Genomic DNA, 16,457 nt, shown 5'->3' on the forward strand with positions numbered 1-16,457 from the left:
ACACCACCACAAACAAGGGAAAACACCAGGAACACAATAACAATGGTAGGCCCTGGTGCTAGTGAGAGGGTAGTTGGACACCTCCTACCTTCATCTAGCGCTGTACCCTGTACTCCTAGCCAGATCATATACAGGATCTCCACCTGTCGTCGAGCAGGCCTGAAACCCCAAAAAATCTCTACTATAGTCCTAGTTGAGGAGTGGGGTGGTGCAGCTAACTAGGACCACTACTGTACTAATACAACAGAAGGTACATGTGACAAACAGGGTGATACAACCAAAAAATTTTACTTCAGAACGAATCCTCAGCAGATCCTTCACCAAAGGGGGACAGTACACAAATGGCTTTGCATGGTCAGCAAAGCTTGCTGGGAGACCTAGCTATTTAAATCCATAGGGGTATGTTTATCAAGAATGTCTCAGTACTTTTATCCATTAATCTTTTCTTCAATTAGTTGAGGCTTTCCAGTGCCATATGCTGACAAAGCCCTACACCATGATGTTCCCACCTTTAAATTTCAATGTTGGTATGGTAGTTTAGGGAGGATATACAGCACCTTTTGGCCTCTAAAGATTGTGTGCATTATGGCATCCAAACAGTTCAATTTAGGTCTTATGTGACCAGACTATATTCTCCCATTATTTCACCGGCTTTTCTAAATATTGTTGAGCAAACTTTAAATGTGCTTGAATATGCTTTTTGTTCAGCAATGGAGTCCTGCATGGTGAGCATGTTTGCATGCCATGTAGTTTGACTACATTACATATTGTTTTCTTTAAAACAATTATGCCTGCTTATTCCAGGTCTCTTCCTAGCTCTTCACAGATGGTGCTTGGCTTTTGGATAACTCTTTTGATAATTCTGATAACTCGCCTGTCTGAAACCTTTCTGGGAACACCCAATCATTGTTGGTTTAAGATAAAATGATGTTCTTTCCACTTCTGGATTATCGTCTTAACAGTGTTCACTGGAAACTTCGTTAGTTTAGAAAATCTTTTGTAACAAATGCCATCAGTATGTCTTGCAGCAGCAAAGTTGTGAAAGTCTTTAGACAGCTCACTGATTTTACCCATCATGAGATGTTTCTTGTGCGACATTTTGGTAATGGACACCTTTTTATAGGTCATTGGTCGAGCCAGCTGATCAAAATTTTCACTAACTGACAAGATTGCTTTCTAATTACTGATAGATTTCAGCTGGTGTCATGACTTTCCATGGATTGTTATCTCTTTTTTTCATGAGTGCAATAATTTTTCCCTGTGTCATTTCACATTATTGCATATGTGGCACCCTTGCGGCTTCTGGCGCCACAGGTTACTGCACCTCACTTAAGGTGCAGTATTCATCTTGGATACAGAGGAGGTCATCACCGGTAACAACCACAACCAACAAATAACATGGGGGTTCTGTCACTGGGACCGGGCTAGAGTAGGTGCTAGGGTAGCCATCACGAGGTATGACACCTCATGCCCACTAGTCAGGGACCCGGGAGGTGGGGCACCCACAGGGGGAAGTGAGGAGCCATCCAACACACAATAGGCAGTCTGCACCAGACAGTGTCCATGTGAGGTCGCACTTTGGAGGAGCAGCAAACAACCAACAGTTTGGGGCCCGTGGTCTGGAGCGGGAAACTCAACCCGGGTTCTAAGGAAAATAAGGGGAATCCCAGGGTCCGCAGGGAGTGCAGCAAGCACCCGTGATTTACTCCACAGCCAAGAAGCTGAGGTTGAGGGAGACCATTGAAAAGAAACTAACAGAAGGGACCGCCAGTCATGACCTCCGAAGTATCCGGGATCGGCTGGAGCCCATCACAGCGGGGATCGCCAGTTTCCAATGGTTGAATGTATGAGCAGTGAGTAAAGAGATCTTGAACTGCACCACTTGTATCGTCCTGTTACTGTCGGCGCCCATGCTATTGCGCCCCCAGCGCTATCAGTTTTCTCAGAGTTTACTATCACTATCATCCTCCCTGGGGCTACAGCTCTGCCTCTGGAGGTGCTGAACCATCCGAGCTGCCTAATCATCCGCCCCAGCAGAGAAGTCCCGCAGCGGCTGCTCATATTGGCCGTACACCACAGGTGGAATCATGGAATCACAAACAACTACCCCCATCGTCCCCATCCCCAGCCAATTTATTGACACCCGAGGTCACAGAACTGGGCAAGGCCACTGCGGCATCCCAGGAGATGCACCATGGCCCAGCGACTAGTAACCCCCGACCCATGGGTGCATCAACATGGTGTCTCGAACATGATTTTGTGCCCGCAACCACGGGTACTGTGCGCCTTAAAGGACTGTGTTAAAGACGTTTAATGAAGGCAACGACCCCCCATTAACCGTTGGATGCGGGAAGAGGTAGGGATGTGCCACCGTGGGCAGAGCCCCGAAAAGTGCGCGAACAGGCGCCCCGCTGCCGGAGGTGAGAATCACCCCCCCCGTGTGACCAATCCGAGGTGGGAAAAAAAGTCATGTTGATTAAGGAAGAAGACGAGGATGCTCCAGATACCACAACTGTAACTCCTGAGATGCCAGACCCGGTATCTTGTGATTTGGGAGTGGAGGGGGCACCACAGGATTAAAGGGGGGCGCCCCCGATAAGTGTTGACCCAGGTTCCTGGGGAGTCCTGCGCTGGCAATATCAACACCGGGAGCCCTGCGAGGGGAAAGAGACTGAGGTAATCATGATCCAACTCCTGCATAGGGTTATACCGGAGTGCTGCTTGGGAGCTGCACCCGATGAAGGATCTGCACCAGACGCTGCCGGCATTCTAGTTCCGCTTCGCTGTCGCTGTGACAAAAATGAACCGAATCTGGGGGCAGGAGCCGGCCCTCAGGAGGCCGCAGTTAAGAGAGAGTAAGAATGCTGAGGTAATGTCACTGTAAATAGTTTTGATTAAAGGAACTGCATAGAAAGAGATAAGTGTTTAATGGACAGCTGGGCCATTCGACAAGGTATGGCCAGGACTTGCATTGTAAATATGTTGCACCAGTTAGGCACCCTACCAAAATTAGTAAGACCTGAAAACCTGTCGGTCTGCTGAAGAGGAGAAGAAGGGTCCGGAACGCTTTGAGCACACCCAGAGCCTACATTGGGCGTTAAGGGCAGGTCCCCCATATGTGGCACCCCTGTGGCTCCAGTCGCCACAGATTATTGCACCTCAGTTAAGGTGCGGTATTCTCCTCGAGTAAGGAGGAGGTTACTCACCGGTGTTTCACATTCACACTTTACATACAGCTTAGGAGCCTTTTCACTGGGGAGCTGGATTAGGGTAGGCAGGGGGTTGACCATCACGAAGCATGGTAATTTCCCAGTCACTAGGACAACCACCTGGGGGGCGGGTCCCACTTGGGGTAAAAGTAAGAGCAACTCGCACAATCTTCAGTCAGTCTACCCGGGACATCAGTTCTGGTAACACGACACCCCCATCTTCTCTTATCTTTTTATATTTCACGGGGCCTAGGCTTGGAGCGGAATGCTCAGCCCGGGCTCCTCACTGCTGGAGGGGCAACTCTTACAATGAACCTTTTCCAAACACCAGTAGCTTCTCCCAACTTATCCAAGGTTGACAGGGCCCATCACAGCGCTGACCAGTGCTACTGCGACAGCGCTATCAGTGTCTGAGAGACTACTAACACCACCATCCTCCCTGGGGCCACAGCTGAACCATCCAAGCAGCATAGTCATCCGCCTCAGCAGAGAAGTCCCGCAACGGCGACACATATTGGCCACACACCACAGGTGGCGTCACGAACAACTACCCCCATCGTCCCCATCCCCAGCCATTTTTTTGACACCCAGGGTCACGGTCCCAAGAGAAGCACTGCGGCCCAGAGAAGAGTAATCCCCAACCCTTTGGGCGCGTCAAATACACTACAGTTCAAAGGTTTAGGGTCACTTAGATATTTCCTTATTTTTGAAAGAAAAGCACATTTTTTTTTACAATGAAGCTAACATTAAATTAAACAGAAATACACTCTATACATTGTTAATGTGGTAATGTGGTAAATGACTATTCTAGCTGCAAACATCTATTTTTTAATGCAATATCTACATAGGTGTATAGAGGCCCATTTCCATCAACCGCCACTCCAGTGTTCTAATGGTACATTGTGTTTGCTAACTGTGTTAGAAGGCTAATGGATGTTTACAAATCCCTTGAAAACTCTTGTGTAAGTATGTTAGCACAGATGAAAACAGTTTTGCTGATTAGAGAAGCGATAAAACTGACCTTCCTTTGAGCTAGTTGAGAATCTGGAGCATTACATTTGTTGGTTCCTTTAAACTCTCAAAATAGCTTGAAAAAGAAAACTTTCATGTGAAACTCAACAGTCTATTTTTGTTCTTAGAAATTAAGGATATTCCATGCGAGAAATTGCCAAGAAACTGAAGATTTCCTACAATGGTGTGTACTTCTCCTTTCAAAGAAAAGCACAAACAGGCTCTAACCAGAGTAGAAAGAGAAGGGGGAGGCCGCGCTTCACAACTGAGCAACAAGACAAGTACATTACAGTCTCTAGTTTGAGAAATCGACGCCTCACAGGTCCTCAACTGGCAGCTTCATTAAATAGTACCCGCAAAATGCCAGTGTCAACATCTAGAGTGAAGAGGTGACTCCGGGATGCTGGCCTTAAATTTATGAACATCTATGGTTTGATTTCTTTTTTTGTGTGCACTGAATGCATAATTACTGACATCTGATGAGAAAGTCATAGTACTTATAGAAATATATTTACTTAGTAAATTAGTGAGGTTGTCAATACTTATTTCACCCACTGTGTATATACAGTAATGCCCAAAAGTGTTGGCATCCTTGAAATTGTTCCAGAAAATGAAGAATTTCATCCAGAAAATTATTACAATTACACCTATTTTGACATACACTTGCTTATTTCTTTTATGTGTATTGGAACAACACAAAAACACAGAGGAAATAAAAGAAAATAGGACATAAGCTCACACAAAACCCAAAAATTGTTAACACATTTCCAAAATTGTGGCTTAAAAACTTTGTTTCAAGCCTGTGATGATCATTCAAACTCACTTGTAGCAAGTAACAGCTGTAGAAAATATGAAAATTACACCTGTAACCAGATAAAAAGGGGACAAGGTGACTCAAGCTTTGCATTGTGAATCTGTTTGTGACATCAAACATGGAGAACAGAAAGTGGAGAAAAGAGCTGAGTACTTAATAACCAAAATTGTTGGAAAATATCCACATTTTCAAGGTTACGAGCCCATCTTCAAAGATCTTGATAGTCCTTTGTCCACAGTGCGCAACATAATCAAACATTTCACAACCCATGTATTTAATCTTCATTGACATGGATGGCAGAGAAAAATAAATGAAAGTTTGCAATGCAGTATAGTCCGGATAGTGGATAAGCAGCCAAAATCAAATTCGTAAGAAAAGAAATACAAGCTGTCCTGAAGGCTCTGGATGCAATAATGTCATCACAAACCATCCATCAACATTTGAATGAAATGGAACGCTGTAAAGGAGACACAGGAGGACCCCACTGCTGACACAAAGACATACAAAAGCTAGACTGCAGTTTGGCTAAAATGTATGATAGTCAGCCAAAATCCTTCTGGGAAAGGGTCTTGTGGACAGATGAGACCATTTATGCTGAGGAAAATAAGTATTTGATACACTGTCGATTTTGAAAGTTTTCCCACCGACAAATAATGAAGAGAGCTCTAATTTTTATCTGAGGTACACTTTAACTGTGAAACACAGAATATTTTTTTGTTCCAGAAAATAACATTGTATGATTTTTAAATAATTCATTTGCATTATATCAAATGAAATATGTATTTAATACATTAGAAAAAAATCTTAATATTTAGTACAGAAATCTTTATTTGAAATTACAGAAGTCAGATGTTTTCTGTAGTTCTTGACCAGGTTTGGACATACTGCTGCAGGGATTGTGGCCCATTCCTCCAATGTGTCTGTCACTGGGCCACATTGAGCTTGATCCCTGTAAAGATGTTCTTTTCAGTTCAGGTCTGAAGACTGACTAGGCCACTCCAAGACCTTGAAATGCTTTTTATTGGAGCTTCTATCTAGTTGCCCTGGTTGTGTGTTTCAGGTCATTGTCATGCTGGAAGACCCAGCCACGACCCATCTTCAATGCTCTTATTAAGGGGGGCTTCTCACATAGCAAGATCGATAGTGAGATCGCTGCTGAGTCACAGGTTTTGTGACGTACCAGTGACCTCATCAGCGATCTCGCTGTGTGTGACACTAAGCAGCGACCTGGCCCTTACTGTGAAATCGCTGATCATTACACACTGTTCTGGTTCATTTTTCAGTTGTCGGGCTCTCACAGGGCAGCACGCATCGGTGTGCTTGACACCTTAACCAACAACCTCGTTCACGACTCACGTAGGCGTGTATCTTCGTTTTTTTCCGTGCCCTCTCTGTTCTGATTCGTGATCGCTCCTGCGTTCAGTTTGGCAGTTTCCATCCTCTATTCTGGCTTGTAGATCGCAGTACATTTCAGAGGGCTGAATTTACTTGTCCCGGACCGCGTGTAGCCGCAGATCGTAATACAGTCCATTCTGTATCGAGACTGTAGAATGGACAAGGATGGAGAAGGATGGAAGTGCTATTATGTTGCCTTCTCTAAAGGCAAGGCCGTCCAGTCACAATGCAGTTACGACCACCAATCGGAGCAGAGGGGACGCGGAAAAGGCAATGTAGATGCACGCCTATGATACTAATCAAGATTTGAATTGTGACGCCCTGGGCAAGCCAGGGGTCACAGGTCACAACACCACCACACCCCACACTCCAGGTAGGCACATCACAGCTAACCAGAAATCCTTGTTGCCTTCCTCCAGAGACTGATGATTCACACCAGGGGGTGGGCCAGGCGGTTGGCTCCGCCCACCAAGGAGATCACAGCTCTGGAGGCGGGAAGTACCAGGCAGAGTAGCCCGGGGAGGGCAAGAGTAAACAACAGAGCTTGAGTGAGGAGCTAAGTGAAGGAGTAACCAAGTAGTGAAAGTAGAAAAGTGGTAAAGGAGGAAAGCAAGTGAGGTGACAAGAAGGAAGGAAAGCCTGAAGGGTCCAGCTTTGTGTAGGGCCAGAACAGCAAGGTCAGCGACGGCGGTGACTGTCTGGAGGGGGACCGTTTGGAAGTTCCTGGAAGGACCCCGTTGGCTGTGTGCCCGGTGGTCTGGAGCAGTGTTCCGAAGGACAGTCAGCACCAGGGCAGGGGCCTCTCGGACCCCGGCAAGGCTAGGAGTCGCCAAATTTGCCGAATCCATCAGTGAAGGGGACGTAGATCCCCCAGCAACCAAGTCCCGATTGAAGGCAACAGCTCAACCTGAAGCAGAGAGATACCGCCACCGCCAAGGCACCAGTTTCTCAGGGCCAGCGCCTGCGGGCAAAGTGTAGAGCTCCTCCGGCCCAGATTGTAGTCGGGGAGCGGGTAACCGGAGGGAATCCACCGCTACCACAAGTCAACCATAGGTGCAAGGAAGAGGGACATCACCGTCACCTACCGGGAGTGCAGGTGCAGCCGTCTGTGGGACCGTCCTACCAGCCGTTTGGTTTACCGTACAAACTGTGTCCGTGTCTCAGGCTGAGTGAGTACCACAGTGCCGCAAGGCACAGCGCTGCCCCCGCGTCCCTGCGCCCACCAGGCCCTGCACCTCACAAACCATCACCGGGCCCCGGGATCACCAACCCCTGCCCACGGAGGGGCAACACAACACCTGGCTGCTCCGCATCACCATCCCCGGGACCCCCGCATTGAGCAGCGGTGGTGAAATCACCACAACCGTGGGTGGCGTCACGAACTATAACAATCCCCGCACCCAACTAACCCCTTTCACTCACGGGCGAGGAGTGCCGCTCGAGAAACCCCCGGGATCCGGCCTACGGCTCGAGCCACCACTGAGCAGCGGCCGCCGGACCCGAGCAGAAGGGGGCGATCGTAGTGTGCTGACACCCTCCTCCCCGCCCGCGACAACTTGGCGTCACGAACAGGATCTTACCGCTCTGCCGTCTGGTAGAGGTGCGCCTTGTTACCGCCGGAGGTATCCGGCAGAAAAATTGCAGAAGCCGCCATCTTTGGCGCGAAAAGTTCCCGCTCGAGCGTCTTCTCGAGCAGTAGAGGCGCGAAGGCCAAGACCCCGCCCCGAGAGAGGAGGGGCCGGAAAGAGCTAAGGGGGACGGAAACAAGATGTCTGCGCCCGACGGAGCCGCTGGAGGAGCGGTGGTCTCAGCCGCAGCGGCACCCGCGGATGGGAATGGGCCTGCCCAGGTCCCGGCCGTACCGGCGGGAGGTGCCGCGGCCCCCGCGCTCGCTCAGGTCATGCCGTTCTCCTTGCCCTATGCTCCCGGAGCTGCCTGGCTACCGCAGTATGACGGGAAACCGGATGCCCTACAGGCCTTCCGGAAAAAGCTTAACCCGTTGCTAGAGCTGTACCCCCTGACTGATAAGCAACGTGCAGCGATAGTGCTAGGCCAGCTAACCGGTGCGACGGAGCAGGAAGCGGAGACCTGGGCCGAGGGGGACCGGCTCTCTGTAGCCACCATCTTTGAGAAGCTACAGACTGCCTTCGAGACCCGGACTGAAGCTGAGCTGAGGATGCAGTTTTACCAGTGCCGGCAACGAGCTGGGGATAGCATTCGGGACTATGCTCTACGTCTGCAGACCGCCCTCCGCACGCTGAAGCGGGTGAACCCTATTAATGAGGCGGATAGCAACAAGATGTTAGTGGAGCAATTTGCGCAGGGGATGAGGTCCCCTGAGGATCGTAAACAACTCCGGCTGTGGGCCCTGGAACACCCTGATGTGGACTTTGCTGTGTTAAAGGAGCGGGCCATTAAAGCACTACAGCCCCCAGCTGCCGAAGTTCTGGAACCCGCCCCGTGGCCCGTGGAGACGGCTCCCGTTGTGGCGGCCTCAGCCAAACCAACCTCTCCAATACCTGCAGCCCCGAGCAGCACGGTGGAAGAACTGGCAGCCCAGGTCCGTCGTATGGACGGAGACCTTGCCAAAATCCTTGCTGCACTACAACCTCTGACCAGATCTCAGCCTTCAGCACAGATACAGCTTGCTGACAGCCCTGAAGATGTACCCTGGATGCAGCGGAGAGGTGCTAATCCCCCGCGGAGCAGGCCTCCAATCTGCTACAAGTGCCGTAAGCCGGGGCATTACTATCGAGAGTGCCCGTTAAACGAGCAACCCCTGGGGCCCCGGGCCAATCCTCAGGAGTAGAACCCCGTGGCCCCTCGGACTGGCGGGATCGGTATATCGGAGCTCGACCCATCATTCCCGTGGTTGTGGACGGTATACCGGTGATGGTTCTCTTGGACACTGGATCCCAGGTAACCACCATACCATACACATTGTACCAGCGGTATTGGGGGACGGACGAGCTGGCACCCCCAGATACTAGTATAACGCTGATTGCTGCCAATGGACTCCCTTTGACCCAAGTGGGGTATAAGCAGGTGGCCATGACAGTGGGGCAAGCTGAACTGCAACACCAGGGTATGATTGTGATCATGAATGAGCCCAGTGATCATAACCCGAAGATAGTGCTGGGAACCAATGTGATGGAGCACTGTATGGGTGATGTGTTGGCCCTATTGCAACAGCTGGCCGCCACGGTGGCAGAGAGCTGACAGAGAGCTGTGCAGCGTGAAATTCGTGCCTTGATGTACCGCCAGCATGTAAATTCAACAGGAGGAGAGATTGGTGGCGTGAGAGTGATGGATGCGGCCCCGTTGCTTGTGCCCCCCAGAAGTGAGATGATGATTTGGTGTAGGGCAGCCGTAGGGCCTCAGGGGCGTGACTACCCTGCCATGATGGAACCCATACCCTCCGAGCACTGGCCCACCGTAATAGCCGCCCGAGGGGTGGTAGACGTGAAAAAGGGGAGGGTGCCCGTGAGGGTGTTGAATTGTGGGGAGGAAGAGGTCAGGCTCCCCCGGTATGCTACCATCGCCAAACTGCTCACCCTAGATCCTCACACCATCCATGAAACCAGTCCCTCAGTCTCCCCACCTGCTACCAGCACTTCCCCACCGCAGGGGGAGGTCAAAGAGTGGAACCAACAGCTACATGTGGGCACTGACGATACCCCTACACATCACAGGGCAGGGGTATACAGGGTGGTGCAGGAGTATGAACAGGTATTCAGTAAGCACCCACTAGACTTCGGGCAGATCAAAGGGGTCCAACATCACATCCCCACTGGTGAACACCCCCCTATCAAAGAGAGGTACCGGCCTATTCCCCCTGCACATTACCAGTGTGCCAAAGATATGTTGAGGAATATGAAGGAGGCAGGGGTCATTCGGGATAGCTGTAGTCCCTGGGCCGCTCCGTTGGTACTGGTCAAGAAGAAGGATGGTACCATGCGGATGTGTGTGGACTACCAGAAGATTAATCAGATAACCCACAAAGATGCCTACCCGCTGCCCCGTATTGAAGAATCGTTGGCCGCGCTGCGGACGGCAAATTATTTCTCTACCCTGGACCTCACCAGTGGGTACTGGCAAGTGGCCGTGGCCCCAGAAGACCGGGAGAAGACCGCCTTCACCACCCCGATGGGGCTTTGCGAATTTAATAGCATGCCGTTTGGGCTGTGCAATGCCCCTGGGACCTTCCAACGGCTGATGGAGTGCTGTTTGGGACATTTAAACTTCGAGACCGTCCTGCTGTACTTGGATGATGTGATTGTTTATTCCCAGACGTATGAAGCCCATCTGGAGCACCTGGCCGAGGTGTTCGCGTCCCTTGCCAAGTACGGGATGAAATTGAAGCCCTCTAAATGCCACCTGCTGAAGCCCAGGGTGCAGTATCTCGGGCATGTGGTGAGTGCGGATGGTGTCGCTCCCGACCCTGAGAAGATCACTGCCATCCAGAGCTGGCCGAGACCAACTACAGTATGAGAAGTAAGGCAGTTCCTGGGTCTGGTGGGGTACTACCGGCGCTTCATCAAGGGGTACACGAAGATGGCTGCCTCCATGCAAGACCTCCTCGTGGGACAGACCAAAGGGGGGAGACCAGCCCCACTGGTGTGGGAGGACAGGCATGAGGAGTCCTTCCGTCAGCTGAAGGAGGCTTTGACCGGAGAAGAGGTCCTGGCGTATCCGGACTACGGCTGCCCATTCATTCTCCACACTGATGCCAGCAATGTGGGTTTGGGGGCAGTCCTATCCCAGGTCCAGGAAGGCAAAGAGAAAGTGATTGCCTATGCTAGTCGAAAACTCCGGCCGACCGAAAGGAACCCTGAGAACTATAGCTCTTTCAAGCTTGAGCTCCTGGCACTGGTGTGGGCTATCACCGAGCGGTTTCGCCACTACCTGGCCGCCGCAAAGTTCACCGCTTTTACGGATAACAATCCGTTGACTCACCTGGACACGGCCAAACTGGGTGCATTAGAACAGCGGTGGGTAGCCAGACTAGCCAACTACGACTTCACCATCAAATATAGGGCTGGTCGTGTCAACATCAATGCTGATGCCCTCTCTCGAATGCCCCACTTGTCAGAAGGTGAGTGCAAAGATGATGACCTCGAGGAGATCGAGTTGCCTGCATTCCACCGGCCATCAGGTGAGAAGATCCATGTCCATCAACAACGGGTGAATCTGGATCCGCTACCTAGTCAGAAGTGGCAAGAAGCTCAAAATCATGCGCCTGCGGTCCGCTTGGTCAAGAACCTGGTAGAGCAAGGCGCCGCCGGGATGGACCCTGCCGCCCCAGCGGAGGCCCAACGCTTGTGGAAAGAACGGGCCCGACTGTGCCTGCATCAGGGGAGGCTGTACCGGGAGCTGATTAACCCGAAGACCCACGAGAAGACCCGCCAGCTGGTTATTCCCCAGGCTGATGTGCCCACCGTTCTGCAGGCATACCATGATGGAGCCGGCCACTTCGGATGGAAGAAGCTGGAGATGCTGTTAAGAGAGCGGTTCTATTGGAGTGGGATGCGGGAATCGGTAGAAGCCTGGTGTCGAGAATGTGGTCCTTGTACGTTGAGGAGGAAGGATGAAGCTAGCCAGAAGGCCCCCCTGCATCCCATCGTTACACACCAACCGTTGGAGCTGGTCGCCTTGGACCATGTGGAGCTCACCCCCAGCCGAAGTGGGTATACCTACGCTCTGACCATAGTGGACCATTATTCTCGGTTCATGGTGGTTGTCCCGGTCAAGGACTTAACCGGCCGTACCGCTGCGAGAGCGTTCCAGGCGTACTTCTGTCGGCCCCATGGATACCCCGAGAGGGTGCTCACCGACCAAGGTCCAGCCTTTGAAGCGGAGGTATTCCATGAGTTTTGTCAGCTGTATGGTTGCAAGAAGATCCGGACCACTCCTTACCATGCCCAGACCAACGGTATGTGTGAGAAGATGAACCATCTAGTCCTGGGTCTCCTCAAGACGTTGCCACTAGAGGAACGGAACCTGTGGCCGGAGAAGCTGCCTGACTTGGTCGATATGTACAATAATATCCCGTCCAGCTCGACAAAGTGCACCCCAGCGTATCTGATGAGAGCTCGGCCTGGCCGGCTGCCAGTGGATTTGGAAATGGGATTGGAAGCCCCAGAGACGCTCCCCGCAACGGCTGAATGGGATGCCCGGCGGAGGGTGCAGTACCGACAGATTCAGGAGTATGTGGAGAAGAACCTGGGTCAGAGTCGAAAACAGCAGGAGCGGCTCTTCAATCAGAGAGCGGCTGCTGGGCCTTTCCAGCCTGGAGATGTGGTGTTGAAGCGGAAGAGAAAAACCCACAAGCTGGATGATCAGTGGGAACAAACCCCCTACGTCATTCAGCCCACCGGATGGGAAAATGGAAAGACTTACCAGATCAGTCGCGACCAAGGGGGCATTTTGGCCACGGTTTCTTGGGACCATTTGAAAAGGTGCCCACCAGCCTTGAGGACCATGCCGGAGGTGCCAGCTCCTTCCCCAGCGGAAAAGGAAAAAGAGGTGATCCACACGGTGATGGGTGACTTCCCCGCAGACTGGCCTATGCAGAACGGCGCGGTGATTCTTCCAGTGATACTGTTCCCACAACCTGTGGATGAAGAAGTAGTGGAAGCGGTCAACCGTGAGCCAGAACCGATGCCAGTGCCCAGGGATGAACCTATGCCCAGCTCCCCTATGCCTCCACCTGTCCCACACGAAAGCCGGGAGGTGGAACCAGTTGTTCCCTCTACCCCACTGCCCAGCACCACTGACACCGGGCCCCGAAGGTCCACCCGTTCCAACCTAGGTAGACCCCCACTTAGGTACAGGGAGACCATTCTGTGATAAAAGGGGTCAGGGAATGTGCAGAGTGGTTGTTTGTTTGTTGAAAGTTTGAAAAATGATGAAAATGATAATTATCGAACAGTTACCTGATTTTCTAAGTGATTGAACCGGCCGGAGCCGGCACCGTTGTCCCCGTGGGGACCGTTTAAAATGGCATGGGAACTATCCATGGACAAGCCCGTGAACTTGCAGGGCAACCACAGACGTTAGTGGCTTGTAAATATGTTGGTTACCGTTACCGTTTCCGCAATGCCGCCTCCGGAGAGGCAGGTTGGAGGGAGGGCCCTCAGCAGAGCAGGCTAGGGCCCAGCCACCAAAGGAACCGGTGGCTACCCTCTGGAGGGAAGGACAGATCCCGCTCGGGTAACTTGTGCTGGACTGTGGGTCAAGGGGTGCTGCCTCGGTTTTAGGGGCAGCATCAGGGCCAGGTTGCTTGGGTGGGAGAGAGCGGAAACCGTAACCGTAAACCGTTGCAACGTTTAAGAAATGTGCCTCCCGTCTTGGGAAGAGTTATTAAAAATGTATATATGTTGATTTTCCAAATGTTATCTTTTTCAGAAAAATAAAACCGGTGTAGGATGGCAGCCCGCGGACGGTCTGCATTTTGCTAAGGGGGAATGTGACGCCCTGGGCAAGCCAGGGGTCACAGGTCACAACACCACCACACCCCACACTCCAGGTAGGCACATCACAGCTAAACTACAAATCCTTGTTGCCTTCCTCCAGAGACTGATGATTCACACCAGGGGGTGGGCCAGGCGGTTGGCTCCGCCCACCAAGGAGATCACAGCTCTGGAGGCGGGAAGTACCAGGCAGAGTAGCCCGGGGAGGGCAAGAGTAAACAACAGAGCTTGAGTGAGGAGCTAAGTGAAGGAGTAACCAAGTAGTGAAAGTAGAAAAGTGGTAAAGGAGGAAAGCAAGTGAGGTGACAAGAAGGAAGGAAAGCCTGAAGGGTCCAGCTTTGTGTAGGGCCAGAACAGCAAGGTCAGCGACGGCGGTGACTGTCTGGAGGGGGACCGTTTGGAAGTTCCTGGAAGGACCCCGTTGGCTGTGTGCCCGGTGGTCTGGAGCAGTGTTCCGAAGGACAGTCAGCACCAGGGCAGGGGCCTCTCGGACCCCGGCAAGGCTAGGAGTCGCCAAATTTGGCGTCCCTGCGCCCACCAGGCCCTGCACCTCACAAACCATCACCGGGCCCCGGGATCACCAACCCCTGCCCACGGAGGGGCAACACAACACCTGGCTGCTCCGCATCACCATCCCCGGGACCCCCGCATTGAGCAGCGGTGGTGAAATCACCACAACCGTGGGTGGCGTCACGAACTATAACAATCCCCGCACCCAACAAACCCCTTTCACTCACGGGCGAGGAGTGCCGCTCGAGAAACCCCCGGGATCCGGCCTACGGCTCGAGCCACCACTGAGCAGCGGCCGCCGGACCCGAGCAGAAGGGGACGAGCGTAGTGTGCTGACACCCTCCTCCCCGCCCGCGACAGAATCGTGCTATGTGACAGGGTCCCAGTGGCTGCCGTATCGTTGCTGCGTTATTGGGAAGATCTCACTGTTTGACAGCTCACCAATGACGCTGTAGCGACGTACCAGTGATCCTGACCAGGTCGTATCGTGGTCGGAAGCGCTGGTACGTCATTTAGTGAGACAGTACCCTAAAGGATGGAGGTTGTTGGCCACAATCTCGCGATACATGACCTCATCCTTTCTCATCTCAATACAGTGTAGTCATCCTGTCCCCTTTGCAGAAAACCTCCCCCCAAAGTATGATGTTTACACCCTCATGCTTCACGGTTGGGACGGTGTTCTTGGTATTGTACTTATTCTTTTTTCTTCCTCCAAACACGGTGAGTGGAGTTCATACCAAAAATTTCTATTTTGATCTCAGAATTCTTGCTGGTTGGTAGGTGATCAAATACTTTTTTCATGCAATAAAATGGAAATTAATTATTTAAAAATCATACAATGTGATTTTCTTTTTGATTCTGTCAGTCACAGTTGAAATGTACCTACGATAAAAATTACAGACCTCTGTACAGTGTAACAAATACTTATTTTCCTAACTGTGTATATATTGTAAGAGTACGACATTGTGAATGGCCGGTATGTATCCCAGAGGTGGTTGCCTTCTGAGATGTAAACAGAAATGTCTACTCTGGAACCTGTAGTGCCACAAGCTTTGTTAAGGAGGTCAAGGATCAGGTTTATGGATAGTTGGAGAGGTGGAGGGGTCTGGCTATACACATGCTTCCACCCATGGGTATGTACTGCTCCCGTGTCAACAGGCTGCCGGCGCTGCTCAGATCCAGATCCATGGTGGCTCGAGGGGTCTATGGACCCGGGGTCGGGGTCGCACGGCCACTCGGAATGAAGGGGGGATTATGTACATGGGATTTTATGGACCGTTTGTGACAGGGCTTCACAGGTGTGTCTCATAAATTTTAATGAGACTGTTTCTTTGGCACATGTCAGTTTGCCAGGAGGAGCCTCTGAGAGAAGGGCTGTGCACTTGACAGAAGTCAGTTTGTGGGAAGGCTGCCAAACTTCTTGAAGATCACCGATCTTAAAAACTGTGCTTTGATGTCCCATAAAGATACCTTGGGAGAAGGTAAACGGACATGAAATCCATGTAGGAATACTGGCCGGGGTCATTGACTGGTGTCTGATAGCTTCACTGGGCTGCCATTAAGGCTGGTTTCAGACGTCCATGTTTAATCAGGTACAAGTCATACACATGGTTATGGTCATACGTGTGTCATGCGTGTGACATCCACGTTTGCATACGTGTGACATGTACCGGAGCAAACATGTGTCTCTGAAAAAAAGAGATGTTTTATATTCACCTGTCTCCAGGGCTGTTTTCTTCGGCTCTTCTGCCTCCTGCTCCTGACCACCGCTCATTATATTCATTGGTTATTCACTGCACTCAGGACCTGGAAGCCAGAGCAGCGCTGAGGACAGCACCACCGAGGACAGAACCACGGGGACAGGTGAGTATTCTGCAAGCACAGTGACATCCATGAGGTCATTGGAGTTCCCAATGAACTCTGATGACATCCCCGTGACACCCACGTTACAGTTTCTCGGGTTCATCAGAGTTCATTGGGACCTGTGATGAGTCCCCGATGCTGTCCCCGCGATGCTACGGCTTCCAGGTTCTCACTACACACACA

This window comes from Anomaloglossus baeobatrachus, chromosome 1 (assembly GCF_048569485.1).
Source record: "Anomaloglossus baeobatrachus isolate aAnoBae1 chromosome 1, aAnoBae1.hap1, whole genome shotgun sequence".
Lineage (NCBI taxonomy): Eukaryota > Metazoa > Chordata > Amphibia > Anura > Aromobatidae > Anomaloglossus > Anomaloglossus baeobatrachus.